This window comes from Pungitius pungitius, chromosome 2 (assembly GCF_949316345.1).
Source record: "Pungitius pungitius chromosome 2, fPunPun2.1, whole genome shotgun sequence".
Classification (NCBI taxonomy): domain Eukaryota; kingdom Metazoa; phylum Chordata; class Actinopteri; order Perciformes; family Gasterosteidae; genus Pungitius; species Pungitius pungitius.
The window spans coordinates 25,401,429-25,413,626 of NC_084901.1; positions in this window are offsets into that span (position 1 = coordinate 25,401,429).

The following is a 12,198-nucleotide window of genomic DNA, read 5'->3' on the forward strand; positions in this document are numbered from 1 at the left end:
CATACAGTTCTATTTTTGAACATGTGGGGGCACTTAAACACCAGAAAAAAAGCACACAGCAAACCTTCGGAACTGCACTTTGCATATGAGTGTGAGGAGCAGCAGTGCTACCAGGAACAAAGGAAAAGCAGCCAGATGAGAAGACAATAAATAAAACCTTTGGGTGAAACGTCACCCTCTTCACACAATGAATGTCACTGGAAAATCACTGTTCCACCAAAGCAGTATTTCCTTTATATTTTTATGGTGTGACATATTTGACATAAAATGTGGCAAGATGGTCAGTGATCAGTAGGAAGCAGCATAGGGACCAATGGAAATATTATGGTGCCTGCCACTTATTCAGATTCATTCATACACAGCTTTGACTGATTTGGAAAGATGCTTGAATGGGGACGTACACACTTATTTTTTCTTGAAAGACAAAATATAATGTATTTAAATCCCAACATCACATATCTATGATGTGTCCATTAAAAAACACTTACTCTTTAACCACCGTGACACACCTGCACATACACGCCAGAATGTGTTGCAACTGATCAATAGAGACATTTGTAAGTATCTACAGTCCACAGTGATACTGGCTAGTGTGTGATTGTGCAGTAGAGTAAAGCAGGTGTAGGGTATTGTCGGTGCTTTGATCATAAACGTCATCCTGAAGGACGCCGAACTTTCAGATCAAGAACTCCTTCATCCTCACATTTGTTTATTTAAAAATGAACAACAGTGCGTGTTGACATGCTCTCATTGATTTGTGTAGAAAAGTATGCTGAGGGATAAGAGCTGCAATGCTTTTAGCATAAACAAATAAATCTGCTGAGTTGTGCCCCTTCATCGTCCAGACCTCTCGCCACACTAACAGTTTCTTCCCGTCGGCAGTCAGGCTCATCAACAGAGCCCGGGTCCCGCACTGACTGACTCTTAAACAGCTTAAAGGGTCACATTCTTTTTCTGCCCTTGCCAGTGCTCTGAATGATATCCACACTGAGTTTAACATCTGTGAAAAGATTACAACTGATAATGGCTTGAATTTCTTAAAAGCTTTTAGAGACTGACAAAAATAACAACAATCCAGCACCTACTGTAGTGAGTGGTAAAGTAGATGATGAAAATGATGAAGAAGACCAGGACAGCACTGAAAGGGTGGAGTTGGATGAAGATGACTGCCTGGAATACCAGCTTCCAAAACACTTTTGTTGCGCCTGCCACCTTCTCAACTTAAATATCAGCACAGTCTACAAGAAACAGCAGTAACAACACAGAAACATAGGTTTAAATTTGGTGCAGTAAAAATAATTAAACAAATAGAAATAATGAAAGAAGAAAAGGATCCCAACATATTTACAGACTGCAGTTGAACCGGTTATGTATAAGTGCACTTTGTAGTGGTTGTTCAAATAGGCTATACTAATATAAATTATAGCAAATACGACACAAAAACCAAAGAGAAAAAGAACCGCCCCTGCAATGGATGGTATACAAGACCAGCGCGAGAACCCACAAGGATTTTATGGAATGTTTGTATTGAATAGTCCGGAGGTTATTGTTCATCAAATGAAATTATGTGTATGTGTATTGAAGCACTAGTCTATGGAGGAGTGTGCGGGGGGCAGGCTGTGGACAACCTTCCTACCAGACCAGTAGGATGGCTATTCAGTGGATGCTACACGGATGGTAGGCTCCCAGCAATGGTAATCCAGCTCGCCATCATTCGTCTCCAGACAGAGAGGAAAACCTGGCCTGTAGTGCAACAACAGGACCAGTAAATAACAGGGCTAAATTGGAACTAAGCATTAACATTACCTCATTCCACACTCAAATATCATTTCCAGGTGCACACAATTTCTAAATCATTACAAAATAAATCACTAAATGTACAACTACAAATAATAAACATTAGGTGCATGACAACTCAATCAACAGTACAATGTTAAAGTTGTATAGCCTGCAAAAGTTCAAATAAATTCAACAGTATTATAATCAAATTCCCTTAATACATGTAAACACACTTACTGAAAACAAATATATTTGAGGACCAGCCATCTACCTCATCAGCTACACAGGCCTCTTCTGGAATGGTCCTTCAGGATGAGCTACTATCTATCTCCTCAGCTACACATATGTCTCCACAAATATCTGATATTGAAGATGAAGACCTCTTTGCCTGTACTTCTCCCCAGCATGAGCCTTCAGGTGAGTTTGTGTGTCTGTGTGGAGGGGGTATGACTACAACACAACTGTGTGTTTGCTGTTGTAATTGCAACAGTAACTGGATTCTGTTAAGTGTGTTTTTCTAATGTAATTTTCTCACTTATATATTTTTTATTTTATTTTAACATAACTGCAGAATTTTGTGAACTTTTTTTGGGGGGGGAGGCACTCAAAGCGGGTCTCGCCCTGGGTGCCATTCAATGCAGAACCGCCCCTGCTCCCCGCCACAACAGTTTCTTCCCTTCGGCAGTCGGGCTCATTAACAGAGCCTCTTCACACTACATGCTCATACACTCTGTCACTTCATCTTCCATTAGGGCCTGAGCAGACAGAAAGTTGGGCAAAGTTCTATTGTGTTTCGAAGAATTCTTATTAGGGCCTGTTATTGAAAGAATGTTGATCTCATTTTTCATTAAAATTATGGACTAGTTTGTAAGGGGTGTGGCCTATAAAGCAAAGACCTATAACTTCCAAAGTATAAGGCTCGTCCTCACCAAATCTTTAGGACATGTTCAGTTTTGTTCACATTGAGTCCTAGAACATCTCCAAATATTTTCATAATATTTCAACATTAGAGGGCGTTAGTGATTCTCTGTATTTTTGCAAATTCCATCGTTTTTGCATTTACAATCAAACAAACAAACTTTAAATCCGATTGATTTCAAAATCAGGCAAGTTGATTCTGACACCTGTGGGGTCAAAAGTTGCGAAGGCCCATTCAATGCTGCTAGCAGCTTTTATTTTTAATTTTATCTTTACTTCTTAACTTACTAACCCATAGCTTCAGACTACTAACCCATAACATATATTTTATTATATTTTTATCTTATTTCTGCACTACGTTGTCGATTGTCCATTATTGTTCTGTCGTCCGTCATGCACCAACCGCTAAGTCAAATTCCATGTATGTCTAACATATGGTGGCAATAAACCTTTCCTGATTCCTGACATCTGAGCAGCAAAAGCAAAGGAGGCTTCACAGCGAAAGAAGCCTTCAGGGTAAAAAAAAGAGTTTAAAATATAAACAAGGAAATTGAAAATGATGACGGGGATGATGAATACTAGGATTGCACTGATCCTAATTAACTCAAAGACAAAGTTTTGTTTGTTGGTTTTAACTTTTTTAACTGAGTCTGGTAAACATATGCACACTAAACATAAATGGAGCCAGAGACTCTGTAAAAAGGTCCCTGCTCCACCAGCTAATGAAAGTGAAAGTTGTTGATGTAATGTTTTTACAAGAAACTGTTAGTGACTCCACCAATGAGACCGACTGGAAGAGGGAGTGGGGGGGGGCGAGGTGGTGCTTAGCCACAGGAGCACCACCAATGGGGGGGTGGGGCTCATTTTTTCCAAAAGAGGTGTCCCAGAGGCCCTAGAAGTGGAGCAGGTGGTGGAGGGCAGGCTGCTGGTGGTGAGGGCAAAACGCTTCATTTTTGCTTTTGTAAATGTGTATGCACCTGTCTCTGGGCCTGAATGAGTGGTGTTTTAAACATTTTAAGTAGTGTGCTGAGCATAGTGAAGGCGGTGGACTTCTTATTTCAAGGAGGGGATTTTAACTGTACAGAGGATGAAGCAAAAGTGGGAACCACCAAGAACCTCATGGGCCTTCACAAAGAGCACTGAGGAAGCTGGTAGAGGAGCTAGATATCTGGAGGAGGGGAAACGAAGACGACGGACAGTACACATGGGCACATTCCAGAGGGAATTTAATGTCCCTTGTCGGATTGGTTAGATTTTATTGTTTTAAACATCACTTCAATATCTTTAAAAAGTGCAGCATACTGCCTGTTGGGATCACGGACCACGCTCTGATCCCAAACGTGAGGTCAAAAGGCGCATACTGGCATTTCCATGCATCTCTCTTAGAAGATGCACATTATAAGGTGGTTTTTAAAGAAACCAAGCATGGTTTTACATCTTTGAAACAGTGGTGGGATTCGGGGAAAGTCGAGATAAAGCAGCTCTGTCAACAGTACGCTTTAAATGTCACACGGGACATCACATCTGTGAAAGATCTGGAGAACGAAATTGTGGAACTGCAGACGTACGATGCGGGTTAGCAAAATGAAAATTCAATTTTGAATGACTTTTTTTTAATTATTTGAATATAAACAAGTAGTGTTTAAATCTATAATCAAATCAGATTACAGTAATGACTGTTTTTTTCATTCACCACCTGAATTGATGCATTTGGCCTACATGTGCTCAAATACCTTTAAACCTAAGGCTACATTGGGTTTGTGTACTAACATTTTGATCCATGATACTGATGCAAGTTTTAAATTAAAAACATTTATTTTTGAACAGGAGAACACAAGACAACTGTACCCTCAGAAACCAATCAAATAAGCTAAGTCTGCCATAATGAAAAAAAAGTCAACTATAAAAAAATAAGTCAAATGAGATGAAATCTACATCCCTGTAAATCCTCACTGACAAGTCTTTTTGTTTGCAACATCATTGATGAGATCTGTAAAGTCCAACTGTTTGGCCAATTGGCTTTCAATTAGTCTATCCTGGCCCATTGTTGATCTCAGGTAGTTCTGATCAGCTCCCAGGCTCTAGACTCACTACGTTACTTGTTTGCCACTGGCCGCGGTCTATGGGCGGAGGCGGACTAAACCATTTGGGGGGGGGGGGGGGGTCCAGAGTGTCTGTTCATTCGTTCAGTTGGTGTTATCAATATATTTTGAAATGAATGATGACATCAATTGGAGGGCCCAATTAATTTGAATTAGGCTACAAAAAAAAAATTGATGGGATTTCAAAGAGCCCTTTCCCTAGATGGGGCCCTGGGTAGTGTGGTGGAAGACAAATTACTCTATGTGTGTGACATATGTGGCAATAAATGACTCCTGATCCTTCATGAGGTGGATCCAGAATGGTCTCTCTCTGCTTGTTGATTGTTGGTGTGCTCGGTCCATGTCAGGCTCTTTGTGGCCTTCATGACCCGATAAGGAAGCTTCTGTGGAGGAAAAACATTGCGCAGAAAACGTAATCTCTTTTCTTCTTTTTTTTCTGCTTTGTTTTCTCCCATTTGTACATTTCCTTTAACAAATGGTTTTAGCTTGGTTAGATGAGTAAAATAATAACTTCCATTATCCAAAAGTTACAGCCCTCTAATTCTACTTGTGACTTAAGCATAAAGGAGCTACATTGTATCCAATTATTTTCCATCCATTATTTTCTTATTTATTCAATCAGTCCTGCTGACTGTGGTTAAAAACAGCAACTTATCATTTAAATTCTTCCCAAAAGTAGAAATCAGATACGTTGTTACTTTGTTGACACACTGTGTGTAATGTTCAAAACAAAACCGTTCGTCCAGTTTCTCAACTCTCAGTCTATTGTCTTCAGTTGAGGTTTTCTTTTTTTTGGTCTGTTTTGGAAAACATCTCATTTATGATGGTCGGACAATATTCCTTTTCTTTACCTTCATTTAGTTCAATTAAGTCCATACTAATGTTTTCTCGTAATTTAAACCTTGGAATTGTCTTTCGCAATCAATGCATGGCAAAAAATGTTAAGTAATTTAACAGCTAAATGCTCCACAGCCTTCCCATCCCTCCTGTTGAGCATGTGTTCATTTACCACATAGCTCAAAAAAAACAAATCTCCATATAAAGTCTCTACCAACTTCCGCATTATCTCACTGTTGCATTTAACCCCCAAAAAGTTTTTCCTTAATGTTGATCAGGTGGTTTGTGGTTTCCTGTTGAAACGTTCATCACCAATTCTTGTACTGTGTATTGGAGCCCGCTTTATTCCTGAGGTAGTTTACTTCATGTAGTAGCTGTAATACCAATTATGTTTTTTGTAGATCTGTTTCTTGACTAATTTTCCTCCAGAATCGTTTTGTTTGTGTAAAAATATTTTCATTCCAGTGATTGTGAGCATATTCTTTTTAAATAATAGACCAAACCGAATGTACAATCTTTATGCCCTTGTATTTGAGTACAATGCATAATACAATTAAATTCCAGATAAATATTTGCCCTCAGGATTCATTTCATGTAACACTGTAACACTTGAATCTGCTTGCTCCATAAGAGGAGGAATATCCTTTAAGGTGCCCCGTTGGCCCCCACTGTTTCCCCTGCATTCATAAAGCAACCTTCCACATTTGTCCACTGCTCAGGGACACCTCAGTTTCTCAAAACCCTTCGTTGTTTCAACAAAGATTTGTTTTAGTCTTCTCTGATCTTTGTTTTAAAGAATGGCCGTGCATCTCTTATCTGTGACCTTGAATCTCTGTAGAAACATTCCACTGCAGGTCACCAGTTCTTATTCTCTTAGACACATTGAGGAGTTACTCCATGAATTTCCTTCCTTTGTGTACCGTATTTTCGCGACTATAAGGCGCACTTAAAATCCTTTTTTTTTCTCATAAAACGACAGTGCGCCTTATAATCCGGAAAGCCATATATATGGATCAATTGGTTGATCCATACTGGTTAACGAGGATACATTGGAGGGAAAGTCTGGTGCCAGCAGCCGCGGTAATTCCAGCTCCAACAGCGTATATTAAAGCTCGTAGTTGGATCTCGGGATCGAGCTGACAGTCTGCCGCGAGGCGCCACCGTCTGTTCCAGCGCTGCCTCTCGGTGCAAGATGCACGAAAGCATTTGCCAAGAATGTTTTCATTAATCAAGAACGAAAGTTGGAGGTTCAGAGATATTGTTAATATCCACATAAACGTTTGAACAACGTTACCATGGGAGTGAACGCTTAATAACGTTTGATTTAGCACAGCCCGATCTAGTGGATGCATAACGCAACCCCAGTCAAACGTTTTACTGCAGTATCTTCTATTCTATGCGCCTTATAATCCGGTGCGCCCTATATAGGAAAATAGTTATAAAATCGGCGATTCATTGAAGGTGCGTTTTATAATCCAGTGCGCCTTATAGTCACGAAAATACGGTAACTAATTAATAACCTTTAACCTTAAAGTTAAACCAAAATAGTAATAGTTGAGTTAAACTTGTTCACATCAGTCACTCCTGCTTCATTTCAACAGCTTTCATTCATTTTGCCAAAACAAATCAACTAAACAATTATTTGATAATACCAATTGTCGTCTCGTTTGGAAACCTGTTTTTAGATCTATGATCCCTAATTGCAGACACATATCCTGTGTGCTGCTGTTTGTATGTAGTCTCACAATAATAGTGACATTTTATCAAATTTTTCTTTTTCGTTCATCCTGAGGTTAAAATAACAGATCTGCGTCCTTCCGGAATCACGCAAAAGTATTACCTCACATCCTTCGTTGTTCAAATTAACTTTACTTCTCTCCTGTTCCCCATCTGTCTATGACTGTGTGTTTGTGTATGACCTGTTGTCCGTTGAAGAGGGATCCACCACCTCCACTTGTCCTCTCCTCCATCCAAACACCCTCGTCCTTTGAAGGCCTCCTCCCTGCTCCCTCATGTTGCCCCCCCCACAGACCCCTCCCACAGGCCTCCGTGTCTCTATTTGTCTCAGAAATACACATGAGAACAAACAGGTTTCAGATACTCCAACATCATCGTATTAGGTATTTTCTTTATCTTTTTCTTTCTTCTGCTCTGCAGCACTGTTGCTGCTGGCATAAACTCATTAGTTTTGGAGTCCCAGGAGCAGCTCCAAAACTGTACTGGTATTTGTTGCTTACCAGTCACTCTGTCCCATCTGGTGGGAGCTGGCCTGCAGCTGGATGCTGAAGTTCTGGCTCATAGCTTTGTTCAATGCAGACATAGGGTCTGGGCTCTGTGGGACCAGGGCTGTGGTTTGTGATGGGGCTGAGGAGGTGGAGGAGGACGTGACAGGTGGATGGAGGCTGGAGGATAAACAAGCAGAGGAGGCTTCGTCTCCCTTATATCACTTCTCAAAAGGAAAAACCAAATCAGGAGAATTAATCACAAATGATCACATCTCTTGTTATTCACTTCTCACCGTCTCCTCTTACTTCCTCCTTGCGCTCCTGCGCCTCTTCAACATAAAAAAACCATTTCCTTAGCAACCTTCCATCAACCATATTGGTCTTCCCATTTCCTTGAATGCGTAACATTTCCATCATCAACTTTCTGAATTTTCCAACTTCCCTTTTCAAAACCCATCCATCATCATCTTTTGCTGCTGGGGAACGACCCCATTTTATATTATATTATCACATCTATTTTCTATTAGCGCATTTATCTACTATTTTCCACGGACTGATTTAGATAGCAATACAAACAAAAGCAGGTTTCTATTCTAACAAGAACTTTAATTCTTATTTGTTTCAGTAGCGCAGAGTAAAGAAAAGTGGGCTTTTAGGGATTTAAACTAAATAATAAATAATAAAAACACCAGTCCGGGTTTGCTAGTTAAACGGATGTCGTCACTCTCCTCCAACTCAAGTGAATCCTGGCCTCACAAAACCAAACTAATCCTGTAACAGACCAGGGCAGAGGACTTTGAGAAGAGTCATAGACTCCCTGTGCACAGTTTCAGGTCCCAACCTTGAGAGGAAAAAAAGTTCTTGAGATCCGACTCGAAGGACCAATTATGTTAGAAAAAGAGAAGACACGTCTGCCACTCAATTTCTGACCTGGAAAATACTTTTGTTGTGTTACAGAATGTGTAGCCCCCTTTTTTCAATAATTAAATGAAAGATAATTAAAGTTTCTCTAGAACTCTCCCCATAGTGATGGGCATAATTTCAAATGATTTTCCTGAACTCTTATGTGTGTTTGAGTGGAAGCTTTGTTGTGCTTCAAATGGCTTTGTGATGTCCATGTGAGCTTGTTGCTGCTTGGATGTGTGTGTGTGTGTGAGTGTGTGAGTGTACAGGCAGTTAGTGCAGAAAGCGTTTCTTCATTGCAGGCGGCGGTGTGTGTGTGTGTGTGTGTGTGAGTGTACAGGCAGTTAGTGCAGAAAGCGTTTCTTCATTGCAGGCGGCGGTGTGTGTGTGTGTGTGTGTGTGTGTGTTTTACTTCCCTTATCATTTGAGGATCTCAGCATGGATGCCGTCTCCCCCTCACATGCAGCCTCCTGCTCCCTCTACTCACGTCAATCAAATTGTGTGGTGTGGAACCTGGTTGTTGTGGTTCTTTCTGCGGATCAGCCTTTGGGGCAGGGTGCGGTATTGGCGGACATGTGATGAGAAGAGGGCCTCCAGCATCTGTTTGACTCTGACACATAGCAGAAAAGAAACCCATTGGTCAGCTTGTCCAGAAACCTTTGTATCTGGTTCGTGAATCACTGGTCGTAAAGCACAATAATTCTTCAGTCATACGTTTCTTATTGACTAGATTCACATTCATGCTGTAACGCACCACAAGAGACAGGAGTGAAACCCAAGCGCAGAACGCAGCTTTATTGGGTAAGTACAAACAAGAATCAGGCGTAGTCGTGTCCAGTAAGCGGGCAGAGGGTCGAAAGCCAGGAGAGCGTGGATAAACAGAGGCACCGTCGGGGGGGCAGGCGTGGTCGTATCCGGAGTACAGGCGGGTGGTCGAAAGCCGGGATTGCGTGGAGATAAGCAGAAGTACCGTAGAGGATCAGGCAGGCGGGAACGAGGTCTGGGACAAACGAGAGGTCAATAAAAGGCAAGAACAGGGGATCGGGAAACCGCTCAAAAAGGGATGGAACATGCACAAGACTTCGCAAGGAGCTTTGGGGAGTCACAGGCTTAAATACAGGGCCGTTCCTGATTAGTGACGAGCCCCAGGTGCGTCGGTAGGAGTGGTCGTGCCCACTCGGTGGGCTGATCCCAGATGGCACAAACCACTATGTCACAGGGGGGTGACTGAGGTCCCGATCTTTGAACCTCAGTATTCCGGGGACGGGGAGCGTCTGCTTGTGACACATGCCATCCAAACATTTTGATTTATCTTCATATTTCTGTCTCATCACATCCACAATGTGTCCCTCCGGAGGATTTCCTTTTTACTTTTACCCAGTACACCACCCATCTGTCAGGAGTGGTAAAGTATACTTTTTATTCCTTAAAATATAGTCGTCACTATAAGTCTTGATTTTCTTTTACATAGGAAAAATACAAGTTAAAACCCAACCAAAAATATTGGTTAATAAATATAGGTCAAGGGCGCAAATATCTGTTCTCAGATTATTATTATCCGAAACACAATATTGTTCCTGTCTTCCTGTTAGGTCAACGGCTGCGATTATGCGATTTCAGTGTTGGCCTGAATACAATCGTTAGTTCGCAAAATCAATCCTAACGATTGTATTCAGACTAACACTCAAATCGTATAATTGTGGCCCTTGAACAAGAGGAAGACAGGGACAACATTAGTTGTGACCCTTGACTGAGGGGGAAAGATAGTTCGCAAAATCAATCCTATCTTTCCCCCTCAGTCAAGGGTCACAACTAATGTTGTCCCTGTCTTCCTCTTGTTCAAGGGCCACAATTATACGATTTGAGTGTTAGTCTGAATACAATCGTCAATCCGCAAATTGCCCCTGTCTCCCTAAAAAGTTGGATGCTGATGAACCAGAAATACTTTATGATTTCATACACATTTTTCAATAACCGGAAAAAGACAAGTTAGCCTCGTTAGAAACCCAATCAATAACCGGAATTTTGATTTTATAAAAAGAGGAAAAAAAATGTACTTCTTAGGAAAAATGAGTTCATGCGTTTGTTACTTGATTACTGCAATTCTTTATTATCAGGCTGCTCCCATAAGTCTTGTAAGGCTTTCCAGTTGATTCAGAATGCTGCAGCACATGTATTAACAATAACTAAGAAAAGTGATCATATTACTCCTGTACATCTTTTACCTTGTTCATTCTGTTCAGATGGCATCTATTGAATTCCGTCCATCCAAGGTGAGGGATCCCTCTTTTCCTTAAGGTTTCCTCCTTTTTTCTCCCCGTGGGTTTTTACATTTTTGGGAATTTTGTCCATTGCTAATGTGAGGGTTTTGGTAAAGAGATGGCAGATGCACCAAGGGTCAGCTCTCTGTTCCAAAATCAGATTAAAGACTTCACGGCTCAACTGTGATGCCAGCTCTTCTCCCGGTTGCTCTGTACGCGTGTGTATGGTTTGACGTGGCTGCAATCAGCTGGCATCTGGCTCCTCACCTGTGGATCATTAGACCCTAGTCAACGCCAGACGAAATACCCCGGCTTCAACAGTAGTAGATATACGCTCGGCTCCTTTGTGTGCAACAATCAGGTCATTGGTATTTTGCGAACGCTGAACCTAAGCAGTGTGTTTTGCCCTTCCAAACCACTCAATCTTCAGGCAACATGGCCGCCCAGTCTGGATGAATTTCCCTGCAAAATTATATATTTGGTGTCTCCATCTAGGTCCTGAATAAACCAACCCTAACACATAGGCTATTGTTGGGGCATGACCCTTGCGGCCTGGCGACACACAGCTCCACAGCATTTCTACACAATATATGGTCTCCCACCCTCACCCCCCTTTGTCCTCAGCTCCCCCACAATTCTGTTTATCTTGCCCTTTGTTGTTGTGTGGCAATGAAAGCCTTGCTCTCCGACACTACCTGTTCTGTAACTATGTTTGGGTTCTCCACCACATTGTCATATACTGAGCAGAATCTGAATTCAGATTTTACAAATTGCCACTCGCTTATGGAATAGCTATGGCGTACTAGCACAAGCACAAATAGATTTTTGTCTGCAATTGTTTTGAATGTTGTATGATAATGTAGACACTAGCTTTTTTGTATGCTGCTCTTTTAATCACTATCACTTTTGCACCCACAAAACAATAATTTAGCCAGCATCTTGAAATAAAACTGTCAGAGAAGCATTGAGTAGGTTTTACAACCCAACATAATTGATGTGATTACAGACTCTTGTTCTGTCGGGATCATGGGCCTCTTCTAAAAAAGACTCATTTGATCCAAGGTAACATCTACTGGGCTAAACTTAAAGGGGTTCTTAAAAGCTCTGTAAAATGTTTTTAAAAAAGTTTGCAAAAGCATTAATTTGTGGGATTAACCTTTTTACTTAAAATTT